The sequence below is a fragment of the Eriocheir sinensis genome, chromosome 12 (assembly GCF_024679095.1).
Source record: "Eriocheir sinensis breed Jianghai 21 chromosome 12, ASM2467909v1, whole genome shotgun sequence".
Taxonomy (NCBI): Eukaryota; Metazoa; Arthropoda; class Malacostraca; order Decapoda; family Varunidae; genus Eriocheir; species Eriocheir sinensis.
This window is the reverse complement of record NC_066520.1, coordinates 17,671,193-17,697,040: the sequence shown is the minus strand read 5'-3', so window position 1 is coordinate 17,697,040 and position 25,848 is coordinate 17,671,193. Positions and strand designations below refer to the sequence as shown.

The 25,848-nt window shown below is 45.9% G+C and overlaps 1 protein-coding gene across 3 annotated transcripts in view; it reads right to left on the bottom strand.

Annotated features, from left to right (window-relative positions):
* Positions 1–25,848, bottom strand: part of LOC126997517 (proteoglycan 4-like) — a 291,843-nt gene that overhangs the window by 130,475 nt on the left and 135,520 nt on the right. Inside the window, exon 1 of one of the 3 annotated variants that reach the window (XM_050858652.1) lies at positions 9,427–9,542. The exons of the other annotated variants lie outside the window; for them this stretch is intronic. The gene's annotated coding sequence lies outside the window, so the exon portion shown is untranslated. Of the gene's footprint in view, positions 1–9,426; positions 9,543–25,848 lie in introns of those variants that run through there. 3 annotated transcript variants of the gene reach the window in all.

Genomic DNA, 25,848 nt, shown 5'->3' with positions numbered 1-25,848 from the left:
ATTCCACGAGCGCTTTTTTCGGTGTGACCCACAAACACACATCCTCCATGCCCGCTCGCCCGCTCGCCCGCCCGCAGCCAGCCAGCCAGCCAGTCAGCCTCCAGATCCACTCCCTCCCCCTGCGACCACCTCCTCCTCCTCTCCTCTCTCCTCCTCCTCCATCTCATTCACCTAAGGTACGCTCTCTCTCTCCCCCTCTCCCTCTCTCCCTCTCCCTCTCTCATTTAGATACAATATTACCTTTAAACACACAAGCATATCAAAGAGAGAAGCCGTCCATCCCTTTATTACTAAGGTGCACCGAAGCCCCTTAGATAAGAGGTAGGTCCAGTTAGCAGGACATGTGTTGTGGTCCAAACGAGATCCAACTCACCTTCCTCCTCCTCCTTTTTCCTCCTTCCCTTTCCCGCTGTCCACTTCCTCCTACTCGTTCTACAGCACTTCCTCTCATTCCCCCTCTCCCGCTTCCGCTGTTTATTCCTTTTTTTTTTCTTCCCATAACCACCACCACCACCATCCCCATCCTCACCTGTCCCATCATATAGTATTCAACCAAGAAGTCTTAACTATTTGCAAAACACGTCCTCGGATCTGTTCTGTACAAGGCTGCACTGCTGAACGAGAATCACAGAACAACCACGCAATTAAACATCAAAAGCGAATATTTACCTGCCCTCCATAACTTTCTTTCCCCAGGAGGTCAAGCAGAGAGTCATGCATCACAGCAGCCACTATAAATAAAATTCGTTTGCACCACTAAAGGGCTGGGGGCGTCTAAAATGACCCTCAAGAGAGCCTACCGACGCTATAGCCAGCATTAAAAAAAAAAAAGACAAATCATCACCTTGTTTCACGTATTGATGTAAAGAAAGGAAGGGCCTGAGGGGCGTGACCACTTCTACTCTCCCATCCTCACTCTCCCACGACTCTCCTTCGGCCGCAGTCCACCCTCACCCTCCTCGTCACCCTCCCTTTCATCCACCCTCTCACAGCTTCCGGTGGGTCGGGCGAAGTCTCCATTTAGTGTTCCTCAGAATGTTCAAATTAACCCCACTTGTCCAGACTTCCCTTCCAGCCACCGTCCAGCTGTTACGCGCATACTTGTCTTCCGTCATGGTGAGTCACTGGGAAGAGCTGACCCGATCGGTGCCTTGGTGCGTGGAGTGAGTAATTCTGAGTGATTGAGTGAGGGAATGAGGGGATGAGTAACGTCGTCAGTGTGTGTGTGTTTGGGAAATGGTGCGTGAGGAGGTAATGTTGTTTTGGTTGCCTGAGTGAGTGAGTGAGTGAGTGAGTGAGTGAGAAAGAGTAGCGTTCCCAGTGTGTGTGTGTGTGTGTGTGTGTGTGTGTGTGTGTGTGTGTGTGTGTAAGGACGTGGTGTTAGAAGGCGTAATGTTGTTTGATAGACTAAGTGAGGGAGCAATCTTGGCAATGTGTGTGTGAGGGAGATACATTGTCTGAGCGTGTGTTAGAGGGACTGGGTGAGTGGAGGAGTCAGTGCCTAGCGTTCCAAGGTGTGAGAGAGTAATACCAGATGATTGCCCGAGTGAGTGAAGAGTATTGGGAATGATGAGTGAGTAAGAGAGTGAGTCAGTAACGCTGCACGAGAGGGAGTCATCGTCCTCTGAGCGCACCAGTTTAACTCTCGAAAAGAAACGGCAACAGTCAGTCAGTCACCCTCGGCGGACAACCAAGCGCGTGTGTACATGCACGAAAATGCAAAACACGGCTGCAAAAACTCAACCCTTTACTTCCTCTCCCTTACTTTCACTCCCATAATGTTCCCTTTACCCTCCAACCCTTTTTTAAACACTTACGCAAGACATGCAGTTTTTCTCCTCACTTCCCATGACATCCTGCCGCTCCTACCCTCTTTTCCCACCCCTTGTTATGCCCTTTCCGGTGCGTATGTGGGAGGCTGCCTGGACGCCCTTACTCGAGTTCCTTTAGTGCGTGAGAACGGTGCTTGAAGGCCTTATAAAAGAGCCAGACGTGAGGCATCGAAGAACGGAGTGTAGAGACATCACTGGGACTATATTTTATCATTCTGGAGATTCGTCTTGTCTCTTGGTCTTCATCTGCTCTCTTTCACAGGAGCATCATGTTACCGGCAATTCCTTTTTGTATATACTCTATGTTCATCCCTTGATCCGTCTCCATTACCAAGGGAAAGATGGATGAAACGCCATACACGCTAAGAAATACGACCGAATACCATGACAAGCGACTTCAGCTGATCAAATATTAGAGGTTTGGAGGCTGTCTGCGAGCACCCTTATCCGTACATCACTAATGCTGTGTGAACACGTTACTGGAGGGCCTAATACAAGACAAAACAAGACGGATACAACGCCAAAGTCACCACACTAACACGCGAGAGACCGCAGTGACAAAACGCCTTAAGATAAACGAAACCCCAAGTCACGAGAAAGCCTCAGCCAGCGCCTCAATCGCTCTGTCCCCGGAAGCCGTCTCGTCACTCTCACAAAAGACTGAACTACACGCGGGTCCCTTCCGGCGCCAACGGTTCCAATACTTATACCTACAGGGCGGAGAATGAAGCCGCTGCAGGGAGAGAGCTCACGTGCGGCAATAAGATCAAAGGTAACCGTGTAGTTAGAGTTCAGGTGCGAAAAAGTGAAAGGTAAGCTTGTAATCAGGTGAGGGGGTGTGGAAGGCAAGGTGTGAAGTGAGAAGACTGAAAAAGCATCATCGCACGCACCTTACACAAACCTAAGACAACTATTAGACCAGACAAGGCAAGATGAGACCCAGAAAACATAATTAGGAGAGGACGTGAGGAAGACAAGGTGCGAAGAAGATAGGAAAAGCATCATCTTACGTACCTTACAAAAACTTACGACCGCCACTAGACGAACCCAGACGAGACCCAGAAACATCAACCAAACCCCGAACATATTACATAAACCAGCAAGATGGGGGTGTGAGGAAGGCTAGGTATGAAGAGGATAGGAAAAGCATTATCTTGCGTACCTTAGAAAAACCTACGACCACTACGAGACAAGACCGAACCAGATAAGACCCAGAAACATCAACCAAACGCCGAACATGTAACATAAACCAGCAAGATGGGGGTGTGAGGAAGGTTAAAAAGATAGAAGATAGGAAAAGCATTATCTTGCGTACCTTACATAAACCTATGGCCACTTTTAGACCAGACAAGAAGGGACCCAGAAACATCAACCAAACCCCCAACATGCAACACCAACCACCGTATCTTACAGCCACTACCACAACCTGAGACCACTTTTACACCAGACCAAACACGATGGGACTCAGAATCACCCACCAAACCCCCAACTTGCAACCCAAACCACCGTATCTTATCCTTCATGGCCCTGCTTCCAACCACAACCACAATAACCATCACCTCGCCACGCACCAACACCCAACGCCAACCTCCCCACACGTCACACCTTCACCATGCACCACCGCACTCTTACTCATCGCCATCCTTCAATACTTCACTCTTACCTCCCTTCTCCCTCCCTTACCCATCCATACTTTTACCTACGTTTCTTCCTCCTTCAAATCCCATCCCCTATATTTCCATGTATCTCCCTCTACTCCCCACTCTCCCCCTTTCTCTTCCTCTCACCTTACGCTTCTCCCCTCCCTCCGCTCACCTGCACTCCTTTCTTTCACCCTCTTCGTCACCCTCCCTGGCGTTAAGGCATGAGCAACTAACAGAAACCTTCAAGATACACGCTGTTTTCTCTCAACTCTAGGAAAATAAAATAGAAACCGTACTGACAGGATGGCTATTAGAGGTGTGAAATTATACCTTGATGAGGGACACACACACACGCACACACACCAAAAAAAAAAGAGAAAGAAAAAGGAATACAGCACTTCTTTTACTTCTATTCTTGAGTACAATAACACTCGGCGCCACAATGAACAGTTTTTTCGGTTGTTGTTTACCTTCTTGCGCCACCGACACCCTCCTACCAACTCTTCACGCCCTTTCTTAACCTCATGACCCTGAAAAAGACCACCCACCCCCATCCCGCCCCCTTCCCCCCAGCGTATTCGTGGGTGAACTTAAGCTCTCGTGGCGAGGAACACATCTTAGCGAATCAGAAGAATAGTCAGTGCTAATTAGTGGGCATCAATAATAGTGTAAGAAAAATCCATGTTGTTGTTGACGAGTAGAGTGAGTGAAAGGGTATTATGTTTATTCATGGTTTATTTATTCAAAGTTGTAGTTATTGAGGACATTTATTTGTATTGTTTGCCTTTTCTTTTTTATTTTGTTCCAGTCCTTCAATTACTTATTCATACTTACATTTATTGAGGATTTATCTATTGTTTACTTGTTTTTTTTTCTTATTTTTGTTGCAACCTTCAATTAATTATTCATACTTATATCTACTGAATTTTTATATATTACGGTACTTGATTTTTTAAATATTTTTTTTATATATTTCGTTGCAGCCCTTAAACTATCCTGACTCCTTCCTGCTTTCAACGCGGAATCCACAACCCTTGCAGAGACATTACGACATGATTTTTTTCTCTCACTAAGACAACAGCTTGACTTCCGCCACGAGATGAGTGTCCTAAAGTGTGTGTGTGTGTGTGTGTGTGTGTGTGTGTGTGTGTGTGTGTGTGTGTGTGTGTGTGTGTGTGTGTGTGTGTGTGTGTGTGTGTGTGACCTTCAAGCTCTGTGGGGCAGCTGGTGGAGCCTGTCGGGGATGTGGGTCACCATGCTGCTGCTGCTGCCCGCCCCCCAACCAGTCAGCACCTCCCTCCCGGCACCCTAACCTGCCACCCTGACCCTTCCTCCCTCCCACACACGCTTCCGACACATGCCACTTACAGGCGACATCTCACGCTGCCAATTTTTCCGTCATACCATACACACACACACACACATACCACCCTTCCACCCCCAACCAACACACATAAAACCCCCAAGTCTTCTATGTTTTCTCTCTTTTACCAGCGCTCCAGCGATAAACAAAAGCTTCCTTCAAACGTAACAGAGAAATAAATATCTGTCGAGGGTCTGTTACCTGACCTACACCAATCCCTAGCAATACCTCTCCGTCTGCAAGCGTGGCCGGGCAATAGCGGTGCGTCCCATCGTGAGCTGCATCGCAAACTGAACACACACGAGTCATTGGCTTCATATTCCCCCCCCGTGTCCGTCCGCTTATGGCAGATAGACGAGTACTGCTTCATAATCTGTTTTTTTTTTTTTACTCTTCTACTTTGCTGTCCGCTGACTGATGACCGACCTCCTACTGTTTATCTTTTGTTTCTTTACGGGTTATTTTTTCGACGTTTATTTAGTGCAGATCGAATACTACTTCTTGTCTTGGTTCCTTTATTTATATTTTTTCAGCTTTCTCGTCCACCTCCGACGAAGTACAGATCGACTCCTACTGCTGATCTTTTGACCTTTTGACTCACTGGTTATACTGTCCACTGACTACTGACTCTGTTATTATATTTCTCTCACTTTTCAGTTTGATTTCAAAGTTATCAAAAGCTGACCTCTCTAGATATCGTTAATGCAGTGTGAAGGAATAATGCCACTGATTTAAACGGAAAGAAGTTCAATAAAAGAGAATTTCCTATCGGCAACCACGAAAAACACACTGGACTTGTCATTAAGGTTTACAAATATCAAGTGTTACCCAAGTGGCAGGAACAGAGAGGGGGACGAGAGGGAGGGCAGCGTAGGCGAGTGTGTAGTTCCGGGGTGGACGGGGTGGGGGCGGCGGTCGCTGGGCTGGCTGAGCGGGTCTTGGGGTATGAGAGGGGGCTGGGCACGGGGCCACTGACACACTTCTGGGGTCGCGAAAGTTAGGCTGGTGGCCGCCAGCAGGAGGTTCGTAGCGACACCCGGGCTGCCAGCATTACCCACTTCGGTCCCCCACAGCAGCCACTACCATACCTACTCACATACCCAAAAACCTACCCACCTAAGTACTTATATCCTATACAGGGGCACGTGAGGCCTATACTGTTCTCTCACTGACGCACTCTTCTACGCAACTATTTACATACAAAACTACATAACCACTTAATTATTTACATCTTAGCTTGGGGTACAAATAAATACGATCCTAAAAGAGCTCTAAGAATACTATCCACCGAATCCTGAAACATTTTAAGGTCCTTTTGGTCTCCCCTTTTGCTTGGGCCTCACGCAGTACCCATGCCATCGCCCCGGGCCCCGCGTCCTACTGGCCCACACAGGACGGTGCTCGCTGCCCTGCCCTGCCCTGCCCTAGCTTGCCTTGCCCTTCATGCCTGCGTGCCTGCCTCCCTCCCTTACTGTGGCCTTGAACTCCGCCGCGTTACTCTAAGACAAAAGCTTTCCGAAAACATGAAAAAAAGTACCCGCCGGATGTCGTCAGTTATCTACACAATGCACTTGTTATGATGCTAGATACTGCCTTGTTCTGCAGGTTATATAAAACGGTCGGTTATTCTGAGTATATTCATAATGGAAGAAAATGTATATGAATTTTTAACGTACCAATAGCAAAAATAAAGCACAGTTATAACCTAGTGAGACTGACCTACCAACTTTGTGTTTTCCGGTGCAGAAGGACTAAAAAGACTTGGACGAGTAGTAGACGAAAAGTTCAGCATCAAAAAGAACCTTGTACTTTTGTTATACACGAATGCTACGCTTAAGTATACACAGCAGGCCTCGCAGCAATGGTCAACGTACTGGCATCTTATTAACGGGAGCCCAACCCGGAAGATCCTAACATAGCGAGCCTTGGTAGCATTGGCGGGAACGTGGATCACTATTCATGGGAGCGTTAAAATCTCTATCATTATAGCCTGAATAGCATTTATATCATGTAGATCACTATTCATATGTGCATCAAAATCTCTCGCATTATAATCAAGCATTGATAATAATAGAAACAATAAGTGGTTACTGATACTACCGTAGGATGAAAAGGAAAAGGAGAACTGAAGAAGAAAGAAGATGAAGTAAGAAGGTCAATACCAATAAAAAACATCAGCTGGTTTGGCGAGTCGTGTTGTATTCCGCACCTCACACTGAGGACGTTCATGAATTCTACTTATACGCCAAAACAGGCCTCAGGGAGCTTAAAAAGGGAGGCACCATAATCATCATCATCATTATCGACAACAATAACAACAACCGAAAACAGAAGTAGTGGCAGTAGTGATGGAAGTAGTAGTAGTAGTAGTAGTAGTAGTAGTAGTAGTAGTAGTAGTAGTAGTAGTAATAATAGTAATAGTCGTAATTAAAATTGATAATGAAGAAAATGAAAAGAAAAGAAAATGATGATGATGATGACAATGGGAATGATGACATAGAAAAACATCGAATAAACAAAGAAACAAAGAAATTAAAAGAAAAGAAATGCAAAGAAAAAAGCACCCCTTTATACTCCTTCCCCATCCCCCCCCCCAAAAAAAAAAATATATATACCCAGAAAAACAAACACCTACCAAACTACACAAACGGAACTATTACTGGGCAGAAACAAACACAAAACAAACACACGTCACTAGGGTAGGGCAAGGAATGAACCCAACACCCTCTCAATATCAAAATCAAGTTCAAGACCACGACCAAGATATAAAATAAAAGATTCTTGCAGCGACCGTCCCTTCGTGTTGGCTCCGGTACCTTCCTTTTACGGTAACTGTGTGCCCTGAGACGTGGGGCGACAAGGGGAGGGGGGGGGGGAGGAGGAGGGAGGGGGCGAATAGATGCTACGTGACTCGTGTTATGATAAATCCCCTTGATGCCACATGGGAGACATCTGACATCTGTCGTCTCAATGGTGGATTATGTAGTGTTGCGGTGAAGAGGTAAGGAGAGTGTGAGGGAAGAAGAAAAGGAGGCAAGAAGGAAGAAATGGATGGATGGATGTATTGGATGGAAGAATGAAAGGAAAGAAGGAAGAAAGGAAGGAGAGCAGGAGGAAAAGAATGAAAGAAAGAACGAGGTAAATGGTAACAAAAAAAGTGAAAAGGAATCAAGGGAGAATGAAGAGAATGAAGTATTAAGGTAAACAAAGGATGGAGAAAGAACGTAAATAAAGGAAGAAGGAACGAGAAGCAAAAAATAAATAAATAAATAAATAAAATAAAGATATAAAGAAAGGCAGGACTAAGATATAAAAAAACATGCAAACACAATAGAAAAAGATATAAGAAAGAGGAAAAAACAGAACAAACAGCTCAACGATATCAAGGAAAAACAACACCCGACAACAAGCCAGAATTCACAAGTGCCCCCTGCAGTATACATTTAAAGGCGAGAACATCCTCCTTGCAGCTGCACACCACAACCATTGCCCAGGGTCCGGCCGCGTGAGTTCGTGAGTATGTGGGGCAACAGGGGGCTACCACACCGAGCAAGCTTTCCCTGCTGCTCCCCTCCCCCTCCCTCCATCCCTCCCCCTCTACCTCCTCCTTGGAACCGGTCCGCAATACTTGTTTATCGGCCTCAGCTTTTCTCTTTTACATGCTTGTCAAAAGTCCCCGAATGCCCCGCGTTGCATCACAAAGGGTACTAAAACAGGGTGATAAAAAAGCCTTTCCATAACATAAATGCTAGCGTGGTTTCAGGCCTGTTTCCCTCCCCAACGCTGGAATGGTTGGTTCTCTTTCCCCTTGTGAAAGTTACGAGCCTCTGCGGTACTCCAAACAACAGACTGTAAACACCACAAGCGGAGGAGCGGCTGGGATGTGGGTCCAAGCTTGCTGCAGGGGCGTGATGGTGAATGAATATGCTGGAATTACGGTTGGTAGCGGTGAGCAGTGAGAGGGGCGACACATGCTTTGATTCTGTGATATTTCAACTCCTCTCCAGCTGTCACTGTCACGGCAACACTTAGTTCAATTCTATACTAACGATACTCTTCAAAACTATCAACAAGGCTATCTCCACGAGTCCGAGTATCTCACAAGTCACCAGTTTCACATGTCTAACTCATCCAGTATTTCAACACAGTAAACTTATCACCTCATTCACTTTTACATTCGTTTCTGCCAAAAAAAGGATGTTTCTGTCTTTCTTCAGTTTTAGTTTTCAGTTCGCGGAAGGAGCGTCGCCGCGTGGGCCGCAACACCGGGCAGGAGATGCCTCACACGCTGCCCCTGAACTTGAACTTGGCATTCCCGCCGCGGCTTCCTTCCTCCTCTCCTCCACAACAACAAAACACGTGGCGGGGGCAAACGTTGGGCACGACTGACACGCGATACACAGTTTGAGACGTTTTATCATATTTTCGGCCCATGAACCAAGAGCATGTTCACAGCTTTCCAATGTATGTCACTCACTGGTATATAGGTTAGGGTTTACATCCGCCATACACTCCTGCCACACGTGTCACTAGTAAGGTCTCGAGGCAATCGTCACCCGGGCTGTGCTGGCGTACGCGCAACACTCACGCAACAAGACAGTCGCCCAGAGATCGGAGCGACTGATGACCGCGAGACACTGAGCGCGGATGTGTGTGTCGGCGGGGACGGTGAGGCGGCTGTGCGTGCTTCGGCGGCGCTGCGGGGAGACTGAGGCAGGTGAGGGGCTGAGAGGGCGTCCCGCGACCTGCCGCAGCGCTGGCTCAGGTGAGAGTCGAGGAGCTCCCCACCACCCCCTCCACCATCGTCAGGCTGCCACCCACCCACCCACACACCCTTCGCCGTCCTCTCCCTTACGATGGCTCTTCCAAGTAAACACAAGCCCTACAGTGGCGTCATTAAGCTTCATAGAATCTCATTACCGTAAACTTCCGGTAAGACATGACTTATTGCTTCTGGTGGATTTCTTTAACATTGTTTCTGGTAATAGGTTTCAAGTGATGCCGAGATTTACACGCCAAAAGTTGTAAAACCCGACGGGAATATGGAGAGTTTGAATATTACAGAAGTATTCCATATGATGAGTAAAAGGCCGATATTCCTCCGTTCTATGATACTCTTTCAAGAGAGATACAGTAAAACACCTAAGGAACATTATTTCATAAACTCTTGATATCTTCCTCTTCTTATTAGTAGCGGCGTGTGGAAGGCGTTTCATTTTTCTTTCATTTCTGAACTATAAAGCTCTTGGGTCTGTCTCCTTATACCGTAAACAAACGCAAACAAGGAAAGCACCAACTGCATCAACAACCGATTCTCACGAAGAGCAAACAAATGGTACGCAGTTAGCAAGATCACCAGTCCGGTCGTTATCAAACCAGTCCAAGGTGCCCCGACACGGCCACACTAACCAGCCAGCCAGTCACACCACGCCCGCGGCCACACACTAGGATGGAACAAAACAATCTGCATGGCCAAAGGTGTTCATTAATTTGAGGGCAGGTAAATACCACATCCTGCACGTATTGAGCCGCGATGCATTACACGTGTACGATTGCCTTACCTCCCCCAGTAAAAAAAAAAAAAAAAAAAAATGGATCCCTTACATAGAATAGAATAGAAAATAAAGAAAACTAAAGAGGATATAATACGCTGATGATAACCTAAAGCAAAAAATCTAGGACCACATCCCCCAAAAAGAAAGGACATACCGGCCCTCTTAAGACCGGTATAGAATAGACAATGAACAAAAAACTAAAGAGAATTCAATCCGCTACTGATAATCTTAAAAAAAAAAAAAAAAAAAAAAAATCAAGGAACCCACCCCAAAAAACTTACATAATAAAAAAAACGATAGAACGACAGTAATAAGGTGACAAAACCAGGCATTACACACAGACCGATATCGAGGAAGGAGAAATAGAAAATCAGTGAAGCTTAAATTCCGATGGGAGACAAAAACGCCTCCGCCCGACAAGACAGGTAGCCAAGAATCATCCCTGAGAGACGATGAAACGGCCGATAAGGTTTTCACGTCCAGTTTCCTTGAGTAGGCCGGGAAGGGACGACGATACCCCTCCCCGCTCCTCCTCCTCCTCTACCATCAAGCACCATCACCACCACCAGCACTGTCCCTATCATCACCACCGGAAACACCACCACCACCACCTGAATCACCATCACCAGTCACCACCACCTGTCACCACTATCACTTAAAAAAAAACATCACTTAAATCACCATCACCAGCCACCACCACCTCTGTCACCACCATCACTTAAAAAACAACACCACCACTTAAATCACCATCACCACTGTCGCTGTCACCCACTTGAGGCGTATCAAAACACCATTAGGATTTAAGTTGTCTCCCTCTTAGTCTTTTCTTACTGTTTTGTGATCTATTTTATTGTCTATCTAATATCCATCTGTTTATTATCAACCATCCTCGTTTTAGGAACAATATTTAGCGTTTTCAGGCCATGGAATCACACATTGGTCTTCTCTTTTTTTCTTACTAGTCTTTTCTTAGTTTGTCTATTGTATTATCTTTGTAGTATCCATCTTTTTTTAACTTTTATACTCGTTTCAGTAACAAAAGTCAGCGTCTTCAAGCCATGGAATGTCTCTTTGACGGGAAAAAAAATCGAGGTCAAACAAAAACCTTCAAGAAGATATAAATGTGTGTGTGTGTGTGTGTGTGTCCTTGATAGCCTCGCAGCACCCACCCTGGCATGAGTTCTCGCCATCATCACTTCTTTTTTATCCTCATTGTTATTATTATCGAACTATCCTCATCCTCAGAAACAATAACCCAATTGAAGATTTCGAATGCCGCCTTTTGCCGCATAAAAAAGCAAAACTAGACGCTTGACAGACAAAATTTCCATGGCCTTGATAGCGTCGCCGTATGTCTGGTTGGTCGTTCTTATAGTGCGTCTCCTCGTAACGCCGCGGGTCATCAGTAATCTGTGGGTCCCGCCTCCTCCTCGCCGCCCGGACGCTCCGCCTCACTAAACCCAACCGACACTCAAGGCTGTGGCATCTATCCTTCCGCTGACAGACACACACACACTCACACACGGACAGCGGAATCTCCTTTTTTATCTGGTTTTATTTATGACCAGTTTTTTCATCATTTTGCTGTCTTCCTCTTCCTTTGCATTCTTGTCTTTTTCTTATTTCCGTCTTTTTCTTTTTCTTTTTCTTCTTTTCGTAAATTAGGACGGGTTTCACAGCATATTCACACTCCTCCTCCCCCCACCACACACACACACACACACACACACACAGACACACTCCCTGCCTCCACCTACGTTCCAAAGTTTCTAACCCTCCTTCTCTTAACACATTCCAATGCGAAGAGCGAAGGAAAACAACTCGCAAATATTTGGGCCGTGGAGTCAGTCACTTATCAAACCCGAGTCCCAAGATCTCGCAGGGAGGAATAATGACACTGTAAATCAAACACTGAGGAATGCTAATGGAGGTGATAAGCGGCGACAAGTCCTTGCGGATGCTGGAGAAAGTGGAGGTGGAGGAGGAGGAGGTGGAGGAGGAGGAGAGTTTAGCCCGGATGACCCCTGCTACTCTGCCCCCCTTCCCCTTCCTCGGCCTCAACCCCACCGCATTCCTGCTGCCACCTCACGTCCTGCTAGGGGTTTAGGCTGTGACCCCTGCTACTTTCCTCTTTCTTCCTCTAATACTACTAGATCAACCCCATCAACTCCTGCTGCTTCCTACACGTGCCTTAGGCCAAGTGACCCTGCATCTCTCCCTCTGCCTCCACTCCTTCGCATTCCTGCTGCCACTTCGCGTACTGAACGAAGCCTCGGGTTCGGTTAAGTCCACACCCGGCGGCCAACGACCCAGTACACCTGCCCTCCCTCTCCTGGCAACTGCAGTGCGGTGTTCACTCTCACGTGGAGCACTTAACCCTTACCCCGAAGACATGTTATACGCAGCCTTGAAAATACGTGAAATAAGTATATATCTCCTCATGTAAAGTTATCAGACATGGAAAGCAACACAGAAAACTTGCGGTGAGGTTAGTATGGAGAAATTCTTACGGCCTTAGTGGCGTTCAGGTGCAAGGGCGTGAGTAAAACCGTTAACCAAGTTCGCTATGCCATTAACAACTTTGCAAACATTTCTAGTCTGCTAAGTCCGTCCAGGCCGCGTTTTAAAATTAGTCTCCTCTCCATTGTGGCCGCAGGACAAGACACTCCCAGGCCCCGGGCAACGAGCCGACCCTCAGTGGCGCCACACGGCCAGCCCACCACCTCGAGGACCTACAAACAGGGCTGAAGAGGGAGGAACGTCCGTGTCATCTTGTCCGGTGCAACGTGACCTCAAACGACCATATAACCAAAAATATCCAATAAATTCCCACCCTCACTTCCTTCCGCCCTCCGGCTCCTTCGTGTCCCATAAAAGTAGCTTGAGTTATGACGATGCGGCCACACCGACGCCTGGCCTACTGTTGCTTCATGCCAAGGCTCACCAAGACCTTTCCTTCATATTAATACCCAAAGACAAGCTGAAGATTCTTGTCACCGAGGCTTTCACTTTTCATCTAGCGCTCCCGTTTCGGCCTTAGAATCAGAATTGTTGATATAAAATGCTTTTTACGCAATGGAAGAGCCCATGAGTTCACACACACACACACACACACACACACACACACACACACACACACACACACACACACACACACAGGTACACAGGGGGCGTGGGAACCCCCTCAACCCGGCCGCGACACAATGCGGCGATCACTCACACGCGACGCCGCCGTCACAGCCCGCGCCAGGAGTCACTGTGGCCGCGGGAGTGTGAGCCCGGCGACCGACGAGCCACCAAGCCAAACACGCTACGCCAAGAGTGTTTACGCTGGATGGATAAACAATGAAGGCTCCCATAATTTAACCACTTTACTTAATAATAATACGATTTCTTACAATTCTATATTTCTAACAAGACAACTTTCATAAACTGCAATCAACTTATTCAGTCTTATAGTTTTTTTTTATACATTTGTAACAACTTATCCTTTCTGTCACACGATGTTTTCCTATTCAACATAAAAATACAATGGATTCAAATTATAGGGTCAGGCGATTTCCCTTCCCCAGCCAGAGAAAGAGAAAGAAGCACCCGGGCCGTCACCCACGTGGGCTCCGTCTTGGCAGCGGCGGCAGGTGCGTGCCCGCCGGGGATCCGCCAATACCGTGTTGCGGGACACATCGAGGGCGGCGGCTAGCGAGGGACTTTCTCCAAGCAGGATACTGACCCGGTTACATTATAAAGCAAAATCAGCGAAGAGAGAAAACACGAGTCGTATCTTAGGCCTCGGATTATCAGCATTTTTTTTTTTTTTTACAGCAAGAGAGGTAACTCAAGGGAAAACAAAAGACAAAAAAGCATATTGAAATTCACGAGTATCTTACATGACTGAGTTGGATCCATTGATGACTCCTTGATTCTTATAATGTGCCAAGTAATACGAGTCAACAGTAACCAATAGAATGGACGCAGAAGCCTTGTTTGCCCTACAGTGAACACCTTATCCTATACTGTCTGTGGTGTGAGTGCAGATGTCACTTTCTTTCGTCCCCAACTTGAAGGATGGCGATGAGAGACGACCAAGTCAACGCCACGGGCAGGAGAGGATTTTTGTCTCCAAGCTTTTTTTTCATTTGTGTGCGTGTGTGTGTGTGTGTGTGTGTGTGTGTGTGTGTGTGTGTGTGTGTGTGTGTGGGCATGTTTAAACCATCTGGACCCTGGTTTAAATGATTACTCGTTTGAGGCGATGACGAAGGCATTAGTAAACCACCAACAGTAAGAAAAACAATAAAGCAGACACGAAGACGAGTATGAAGGCAAGGAAGGAACCACATGACGTACGACCCGCCCCTCCACCCCATTCCCAGTACACTCCCTTCCCCTCCCCTCCCCCTCCCAACGCTGACGGTGAGTAGTGAGGCGGCGGGGAGGCAATAACGGGTAAAGGAGGGAAAGTAACGCGTCGTGGAAGGTGAAAAGTGCTCTCAAACTCCTTCGGGCCATTCAACGTTCGCCTGACTTACATTGACTGAGAAAACCTTGATGTGGAGAGTCCCGACGAGGCCCCGCCCAGTGGTGATAAGCGACACACACACACACACACACACACACACACACACACATTCTTCACTCTCTCCATCACTCAAATTCCAGGACAGAGAGAGCGTGTGTGTGTGTGTGTGTGTGTGTGTGTGTGTGTGTGTGTGTGTGTGTGTGTGTGCGCGTGTATTGAGCTGCTTCGTTATCTCAGGGCCATCGGTTAAGAGGTGTAACGCGCCCTATTGGAAGCCTCGTGTGAATATTAAAAACGTTGAAATGCTTATCTGAAGAGTGAGAATATTGCGTGTCATTCCCGAGAGGCGGCAGGTGAGCGGATACGAAAACACCTCAAGGTTATCTGAATTTACAGCACGATTTTCTTGTAGGGAGGATATCTTAAACACTTAACTACTCGCCCTATCTAAATATCCTCACACATAAACAAGACTCTTCACTAAATGTCTGTAAATCGGATAAAATGAATGTTAGCTATCACAAAGACGCCGAAACATTTATGAATTTAATACACGAAATTCTTGTAACGAGGATGTCTTAAAGACTTAAACACTCACTCTATCTAAATATCCTGTCACACACACGTAAGATTCTTCATAAATGCTAGCTATCGCTGAGGCGCCGAAACATTCACTTTATTTCTTTATTTTATTTCTTCCCCCTTTTATTTCAAGTTTACCTTTTCACTTTATTATCATTCCCATCGTCTTCCTTGCCGTTCTCTGCTTTCCATCCTTGTTTTTTTATTACTTCATCCTCCCTATTACCATTGTTCGGGGAAAGAACTAACAAACAACTCTACGGTACGCAAAACCAGATTTCAATTTCGCAGAACCTGATTGCAGGATCGTGGACATAAACGAGTCTACCATTCTAAGCTATAACGAAGCACTTGTCCTTCCCGCATCCTTCAGGCAAAGAGGAGAAAAGAATGAGAAGCTAATGACCCCCCTTCCCCCCAATCATACAAGAGACGAAGAGAGAGTACTAGTTAGCGAAATGAAGACCCCCAAACCTGCTGCGGAATTACTCTGTCCCTTTTTGGCAAAGCATCAACAAACCCAACGAGGTGAGCCTACGATCCAGGGCTGATGACGCCTTGTTAGTCTTCCTTGAGTAATTACTGGACTTGGTGACGAGGACGAGGTAAAGAAAAAGATGGAGGAGGAGGAAGAAAAGAATAAGATGGAGTAGGAGCATGAGGAGAAGGAGGAGGAAGAAAAGAACAAGATGGAGTGGGAGTAGGAGGAGAAGGAGGAGGAGGAGGAAAATACATAGCAGGAGAAGGAGGAAAGACAAAACCATGGAAAAGAGAGAGATGGAGGAGGAGGGGAAGGAAGAAGAAAATAGAGATGGAATAGAAGAAGAATAAGGAAAGGATAAACACAAAGCAGGAGAAGGAATAGGAAGAACAAGAAGATAAAACAAGGAGATGGACAAGACGAAGATGGAGGAAGTAGAGGAGGGAGCAATGACACGCCCTACCCAGCCAGTGACATAAGATCTGGCTCGACCACATACAGACAAACGGACGAGCGGGGAGGGAACACTGCTCATTAGTTCTTGGGGCGCTCAATCGCTCAGGTCATGCCCGGCCCAACCCCCACCGGCGACTGCACGGCCTCGTTTCATTAAGTCAGTCCAAGCATGCATAGACAATGATCACCAGCAAACGAGTCAGCCCGTTACCACAGAGAATTTTGTCATGCATGATAAGGCGACGCAGCACAGACACACGCACACACACACAAAAGACCGGCCAGTTCCAACGAGTATGAGAACTGGAAGGAAAAAAAAAGGTATGACATGACAGGTATATTTCATTCTGGTCATTATAGTTGCGTTCCGTGGGGGCAACATCCTAATGAAAATAAACCAGAAAATTATTGATGATGTTTGGAGTCTATATAAAACGTCGAAAAAAGTAATTTGTTTCTACTAAAGACTAAAAAATACCCGATTAAAACTGACTAAACTTGAACACGATCTTCTTTACTTTGACCCAACGAGATACAAAAGACAGATACATAGCTAGATATGGATAGATACAGAGATAAAAGAATAGAGAGATAGAGAGGACGAATGGAGACAGATATGACAGATGGATCGAGAGAGAGAAAGAACATCCATCACTTGTCAAATCAACAATTCTATGCCATCACTTCCTCGTGTCGCTGCACCAAGACCCACAAACTGTTCATTGTTGACAGAGAAAAAATGTCCCGAGGTAACATTTTCTGCAGTAATAAACTTTGATTGGGAGGGACAATGAATGACCGCCACGACTGTAAAGGACCAGGAAGAGAAGGAGGATAAATTAAATGTTTACAGGAGGAGGTGGAAGGCAGGTTAAGTGCTTTCAGGAAGAGAAGGAAGACGTATCAAAGATTTTCGAGAAGGGGGGAAGACAGTTTCATCCTCCAGTTTCATTCTCCTTCCTTTTGTTTCCTTTAGCTTCATTCTTCTTTTGGTTTCTTAAGTTTCATTCTTCCTTTAGTTTCATGATTCTATTGCTTCCTTTAGTTTGACTCTTCTTCCTTTTGTTTCCTTTAGTTTCATTCTTCTTTTGGTTCCGTAAGTTTCATTCTCCTTCCTTTAGCTTCCTTTAGTTTTCATGATTCTATTGCTTCCTTTAGTTTCATGATTCTATTGCTTCCTTTAGTTTCATGATTCTATTGCTTCCTTTAGTTTTCATGATTCTATTGCTTCCTCTAGTTTCATGATTCTATTGCTTCCTTTAGTTTCATGATTCTATTGCTTCCTTTAGTTTCATGATTCTATTGCTTCCTTTAGTTTCATGATTCTATTGCTTCCTTTAGTTTCATGATTCTATTGCTTCCTTTAGTTTCATGATTCTATTGCTTCCTTTAGTTTCATGATTCTATTGCTTCCTTTAGTTTCATGATTCTATTGCTTCCTTTAGTTTCATGATTCTATTGCTTCCTTTAGTTTCATGATTCTATTGCTTCCTTTAGTTTCATGATTCTATTGCTTCCTTTAGTTTCATGATTCTATTGCTTCCTTTAGTTTCATGATTCTATTGCTTCCTTTAGTTTCATGATTCTATTGCTTCCTTTAGTTTCATGATTCTATTGCTTCCTTTAGTTTCATGATTCTATTGCTTCCTTTAGTTTCATGATTCTATTGCTTCCTTTAGTTTCACTCTTCTTCCTTTTGTTTCCTTTAGTTTCATTCTTCTTTTGGTTCCGTAAGTTTCATTCTCCTTCCTTTAGCTTCCTTTAGTTTAATGATTCTATTGCTTCCTTTAGTTTCATTCCTCTTTTGGTTCCTTAAGTTTCATTCTCCTTCCTTTAGCTTCCTTTAGTTTCATGATTCAATTGCTTCCTTTAGTTTCACTCTTCTTCCTTTTGTGTCCTTTAGTTTCATTCCTCTTTGGTTTCCTTTAGTGTCATTCTCCTTGTCTTTCCATTATTAAATGTCTCCAGGAGGACGAGGAAAGAAATCAAACGTTTCCAATGCGAGCACGACAGATAACATAACTCCATCGGATGCCACAGATCGAAGTGAATGTCTGCCTGCAAGTTGAGGTGAACGAGGCGGACGGGAAGTGGCAGCGGCGGGCAGGTCCTTCAATCACCGCGGAAACACCAGAAGAACATGAGGCCCTTAATAGTGCTGCCATGTACGGAGGGAACAGCGTCTTGCCCTGCAGCACCCTGGGACCGCCACCCTGAGCACTGGAGGCACGCACGAACGGGTTTCACGAGGATCAGGACTTGGTAATGAGTTGCGAACAGACCCCGAGCTGGTAAGAGGGAAAGTTGTGAACACGATCAACTGGTACAAAGAACTACACTTATATATCATCCCCTGACTTGGTAATAGGCAGAGAACAGTCCCGGCGAGTCTGTAAGTGCAAAAGTTGTGTATGTTGAACAGCGCGAGAAACAACCACAGCAGCGAATCGGTCGTTTTCTTTGCAAGGCGATAGGATCACTCTGGTCTGACCTCGCGACCCGCCTCCGCAGGGATTCGACCCTACGTGGCGGACGGACAGCGTGTTCGGAAAGCGTAAACAGACACCAGGAATGCGGAAATGAAACGCTCCCTCCTTGTGGGCGGATGGCGCCAAGGGAGAGAGATTAGAGGAGAAAGAGAGAGAGAGGGAGACATTGCAAGATTAATGGAAGAAAGGTGAGAAGGGGAAGACGAAACGGGGAGAAGGGGGATAGATATAAGGGTATAGTTGGGGGGCATACACTATAGCTAAGCGTGGCCCCAGTGCTCATCTCCGTCACATTGGCCCTTGAGTCTGTGGGATAGATACGTATACTCCACTGCAAAACATGTAAATTCGCAAGCACACTTTTTCTACCTTCCTGTAGGTGGCATAATGGACGATTCTAGCAAGGTGGATAAAGTAACCGTAGTATGATTAACAAGTGGTCAGGTTTAATTAGGAAACTTTCATATCCCACGAATAAGCTAAAGGAAATTGTGTATAATCTCGCCGCCAGCTCCTGTTGTACCTAAATTCATGTTAAATCTACACTTCTGATTCCAAACGTTACGGAAACTGCAATCTACGGTGTCGCTTTACATACATCTCTTTTCAATATAAAAAAAATATTAAAAAAAACTCCTCATTTCCTTGCTTTCAATATGTGATTTTTTCAATACATGTCAGTTCCGAGCTAACCATCACGCTTCAACACATACTACAAGCAGAGGTGAAAAATCCTATGGTGAAAAATCTTATGGTGAAAAATCTTATAGTGAAAAATCTTATAGTGAAAAATCTTATAGTGAAAAATCTTATAGTGAAAAATCTTATAGTGAAAAATCTTATAGTGAAAAATCTTATAGTGAAAAATCTTATAGTGAAAAATCTTATAGTGAAAAATCTTATAGTGAAAAATCTTATAGTGAAAAATCTTATAGTGAAAAATCCTATGGTGACAAATCCTATGGTGGAAAACGTCCTCTGGTGAGAAATCCTATTGTGAAAACCGTCCAAGTCGTCATTGTGTGGGTAATCCTTTGATGGGGCCGCCTCTGAGGACCTCTTGGGCACCTCCAGGCACTGAGGATTATCACACCGATTATATTTATAGGCCTAGTCAAGGGTTTTGCCTCAGGCCTTGAAGGGTTAAGCCTGAGATTACCTGGCCTGTCTTTTTTTATGGTGTGTGCGCGCGTGTGTGTGTGTGTGTGTGTGTGTGTGTGTGTGTGTGTGTGTGTGTGTGTGTGTGTGTGTGTGTGTGTGTGTGTGTGTGTGTGTACTATCATTATGAAACCCACAAGAGCACGTGACCCATTGCTTCCTGCCTCCTTCCTTCCTTCCTTCCTTCGTGTGCCAAGCTCCAGACTTCCGACATCGGGGGCACATGAGGCTGTTCCAAACCTCCAAACATCTCGTTGCTGCCTTGTGTAAAATCTAAACTAAAAACATATCGCTTCCATTCATACGAGCCTCAATGAACTCCCAAAGAAACACGCCAGACCCTAACAAACAATAAGACAGAACAGGGACACCATCGCAGCTGAACCGAACACTGCGGGCCAACCTACCACTAAAAGGCTAGATAAGGAGTAAAAAAATACGACGCCTACAGCTCAGCCTCCAAAGACTACTGATCGCTTCCCTCCAGCACTCACCAGCCACTAAACTCTCCCCTTCCCCTGCCACCTTACCGGCCTGGCCTACACACGGACGCTGCCCCCAAGCCTCTGCCAGCCCCAGCCGCTCTCACCCACGGCCATCCTGCCCTCTCCGCCTCCACAGCCGCACGTGGAATGCATTAAGCTTCATTAAGGTAAAAGAATAACCTCAGCCTCGGCCTTTGTCGTCTCAAGAGGCATGGCGTGTGTAGGCGGCGTCAGGCACCTCGAATTCCTTCACGTCATGGCCGGCAGGACGCACCAGGCCCAGAATCTGGTGCGTAGCGCGGCGTTCACTGTCACCATTTTTGCACGGAGAAGCTCGACTGACGCATTTCTGCAATTTCAAAGGCATAGTTTTCTTTATGCTGCTTTACGTGGTTCACTTATCCTACTAAAGAATACACAATCATGGTATTTGCGTTTGATTCCCAAGTAGGTTCTTAAAATTCAGCTTCGTACAGTGACATCACTCAGATTACAGGTGATAAAATGCCACAATACATCTGTCTCGGAAGGATGTGCTTCTTGTCAATTAAGATTCAAACCCGGTAAGCGTTCCCCTTCCTCCCATAGCCAGTAATCCAGACACCCATTCCACCTTCCCGCCGCCGGCCAACCCTCCAAGTGCTCAGCCAGTTCTATGTGTATGGTGTGGGTGCCGCTGCGGGCGAGGGGAGGAAGGTGGCGTCTGATAAAGGTTGGGGCAACGAGGGTGCTGCTGCCCAACAAAAGGGGGTCAGGAGGGCCGAGGGAGAGCGGTTGGAACTTCACTCTCATCGCTCTCCACCCTAACCCTGCCGCCGGCCCTTGCTCTACTCTCCCCCGATACCCTAGATCTCGCCACTCTCCCTCACCCTTCTTTAGCGCCGTGTCTGTTCTCTCCCTGGAGCCTATTCGCCACTCTCCCTAACCCCTTTTTTTTTATTTACGACCTCCTCCCATACCCAACTCTCCCTTGACCCTCTTCGTCATTCTCCCTCCACCTGCTTTTGTGGTTAAGGGCGATGGCGGCGGTGTATTCGTCTCGGGTTCTTGTGGCTAAGCTCTGTGGTTCCGGAGAAGGCATCCCTGCTATGAGGCTCGGCCGGGTGCCGGTCATCGCTCACCCTCCGCGTCCCAAAAGCTGCCGTCCCCAAGAAGTAAATTACCGCCGCGCTAATGTGTTGTTATCGCCGCCCTAATGTGCTGCTATCATCGCCCCGGGGTTTGGGCAGGCCACAGAGGGTCGCTGGCCTAACGTGGCTTATTATTTTTTTTTCATAGTAGGACGCCATGAACAGTTCCTCCGCGACGCTACAAGCAGCTCCGCCACGGCCAACGTTCTGCCGTCAAGGAAATGTACAACTGAACAATTTTTTTAAAAGCTGAGATACGGTTTTTATCACATTTTTTTTCTTAAATCCGAAATGTGACAACGACCTGTGAATTGCTTTATTTTCTTTTAGCTTAGATGGCCGGCGGGCACAGCACAACACAAAACACCGCAATACAGCACAGGGGCAGAGGTCTTCACCATGCCGTGGGCTGGCGTGGGCCTGGGCTGAGTGGGAGAGCGATCTAGTTCATAGCAGGAGTAAGCAGTGTGGGCAGAGCTGCGGTGAGAGCTGCGTCACCTACCTACTTCTGGGTCCCTCTCACCCGTCCCCGCCCCTCCCGGTGGTGGTGGTGGTGGGCACCGCACATACCATCGGAGAAAGTCCTTGCCGGGGAGGGAAGTGAAGGATCCTCCATCACGCCAAGCATTCCTTCATTTAGAGACATTCATGCATCTCCATTCGTGTGAGATCCGCCTCGCCGCGTGTTAGGGTTCTGGGACGGTATGGGAGGAGGGGAGAAGCGATGGATACTTGAGTGCCCGTTCCCATCACCCAGTACCCCGGACCCCTGTATCCCGGCCCCGCCACAACACACAATCGCGGACGCTGACCTTGTTCCGCGCGCCTCGCCCAAGGCCCGGCAAAGCATCGCAGTGCCACGACCGTAAGCGTGCCACTGCGGAAGAAGTGAGGGCAAGAGGAAGCACTGTGGTTCCAGCGACACATTCAGCATAACCGGGTACGAGTATCGCCGAAATGATTGTATGTATTTGCGCGTCAAAGGGGTACACTGAGGACATGCTTGTTGGAGCTTACGGTATGTTTGTCAAAAACCGACCTCATCCAGACACACGCACTCAGTAAACTACAGACACGTGCATGAAATCCCTTCCATGACAAGAGAGAACTGAGCGGCGTGAAGGAAACTGAGTCCGTGTCACCAATGTCTCTTTACCGATCCTGAAACTCCTCGGCCATGCATCTCAATCTATCCATCCATCCATCCATCTATCACAAACCTATCCACGTCTATCGCCGTTTATTGTCGCATTTTTTTTAGAAGAAATAAATACGCATGAAATATATATACTTCCTACGCTGAAATAAAACGTGTCTGCTTGGAAACGTATCCACATAAATCCAGGAACAGACAGACAGACGGAAACCTCAGCATGACAAGACGAATTTCGCAGACTAGAAAATAATGCAAGGCAGCGTTAGGAAACAGGTCTGGCTCGATATGCGCGTTTGTTTATTGTCCTTTTATTTATTTATTCATTTATTTATTTATTTTACTGTCTTTTTATCTAATTATTATTTTTTGTACGTATGCGTGTTGAGCTTTCCTGTTAGTTGATTGTCACAGATTAGCTTATTGGAGGAAGGGGGTTGGGAGGGGATCTGTGTTGAGGGCGGAAAGGGGGGGGGGGGGGTAGAGGCGGAGGTATTACGAATTACAGCTATTACATTTAACATTACAAATTTATATAATACATCCCAAGCTTACCCGCCCCTGAAGAGCTATGGAGCAATCAATTCAGGTCCACAAATACATATTTACGGCTCATATTATAGAATTAAAAATATTTCAAAATGTACTGCGTTTGATTTGGAGAACAAGAACAAGAAGAACAAGAACAAGAAAAAAAGAAACGGATAAAGAGGGAAGAGGAAGTGACAGGTACGAAAATGGCAGAGTGGAGGAACAAGGAAAATAAACAGATAGATAAAGACAGACAGATAGATAGATAGAAAGAACGTAAACTTAACTAACCAACGTCCACAAGAGGTGAGTCGCCTTAAGCACCTCCCTAATTGGTCACAGGTGAGTCAGGCAGGTGAGTAAAAGTGGTTATTGACTCAAGCACTGGCAATGGTAGGAAGCAGTGACCATCCTCTCCTCCTCCTCCTCCTCCTCCTCTCCATCCTTTACTCAGGCATTCCTCGCTAACATTCCTTGCCAACATTCCTCCCAAGAAAGTGACCTCCCCCCTTCCCCCTTTCCCTTCCTTCTCCCTCCAGTGACTGCTCAGTGATTCCTTCCTTTCCAACGTGATGGATTTCCCTTCTCCTGCTTCGTGTCCCTCCCTCCTCCTATTCTTTAAGGAGGAGGAGGAGAAAAAAGAAGAATATGAAGAAGAACAAGAAGAACAAGAACAAGATGAAGAAGAAGGAGAAGAAGAACAAGAACAAGATGAAGAAGAAGAACAAGAACAAGAACAAGAGTAGGAAGAAAGACCAAAGAACAACAATAATAACAAGAGGAACAAAATCAAGAAAAAGAAGAAGAAAAAAAGAAGGAAAACAAGAACAAGAATAAAAAACACCGAACAAAAAAAGAACAAAAACTAGAAAAAATGAAGAAGAAGGAAAGGAAGAAGGGAGAAGAAGAGAAATGGGTAAAGAGGCAGGCAGGAAGAAGTGACAGGCAAGTGACAGAGTGGAGGAACAAGGGAAACAGGAGGAAGGAGGAGGAGGGAGGAGGTAAGTGGAGGGAGGCTCAAAGACGTATGAAAGACACCTGCAGGGATGGAGGTTCAAGGACGCAGGTAATCACACAAATTCTAACCTAATTTAAACGTGAAAAAAAAAATATAACGCCATCAGTTCCGTAACGACATTTAACAGCTTTTTCTTTTTCCTATTATTTTTTTTTAGATCGCTTATTCCCTGCCTTCCTGAACCTGGTAATGGCACGCCTCGTCTCTGTAATGTCTCTTAGAGGGTGTTCTTTCTCCTCCTCCTCCGGCAAAATTCACTCCCAGGACGGAAGAGTTAGCACGCCTGGGAGCTGAGGAACAGAGCGAAAACTTAATTAAGGAAGAGGAGAAGAACGAACCCGCCGCCTCAGTAACGATTCAATTCCACAACGAAAATGAAAATGTGGGGAAAAATAATGATAAAAAGAGTCATAGAAGCGCAGTATCTCCAGTTCTACGACAATACCTCGAAGTAACATATAGACTCCAGTTTCCCTGTAGCAAATGCCGCCCACATAAGGTCAAAAGGAGAAAAAATAATGATGAAAGATACGTTCATAACAACGCAGTATCTCCACTTCTTCCTTAACAAAATCTGGAAATGATAGAAAGACCTCAGTTTTCTTTTAACAAATGCCGTCCACTCGCGGGTCAAAAAGTAGATGAAAATAAATAAATAAAAATAAATAAATAAAAAGTCAGAGCAACGTAGTATCTCCAGTTCTCCCAAGACAAAACCTTGAAATAATAATACAAAGACTTCAGTTCCCTTTAGCAAATGCCGTTCACTCGCGGGTCAAAAAGTGGAAGAAAATAAATAAATAAATAAATAAATAAATAAAAATAAAGTCATGGCAACGTAGTATCTCCAGTTCTCCAAAGACAAAACCTTGAAATAATAATACAAAGACTTCAGTTCCCTTTAGCAAATGCCGTCCACTCGCGGGTCAAAGGGTGGATAAAAAAATAATTATAAAAGTGTCATAGAAACGCAGTGTCTCCAATTCTTCCACGACAGAACCTTGAAATAATACAACGGGTGCAGTTTCCCAGTATCAAATGCCGTCCACCTGCAAGTCTAAAGAAGATAAAGTCATAATAACAGCAGTGACAAGCCATTCCACTATTTTTTTTACATCGCCAGAACCTCAAAACGATGCTAACAGTTCAGCCCCATTGCGGACAAGGTCACTCGCAGATCTGGAAAAGAAAAACAAAAACAAAAACAAAAGAAAAACCACAAAGCCAACACTGAGTAATACAAGAGTTCTTCCTCCTCGACACAACCATGCACCCACGTTATGATACGTTTTGCAGACTCCTACGCTGAAAAACCGACCATAAACCGAGTCACGGGAACACGCCAACCCAGCAACGCCGCCGTGGGAGCCAGCACACCCTGAGGCGACCCTTACGCAACCCTCGAAGGTCTTGGGTTCTGAGTAATTAGGAGTACGTGCAATTTTCCGGCTCAGCG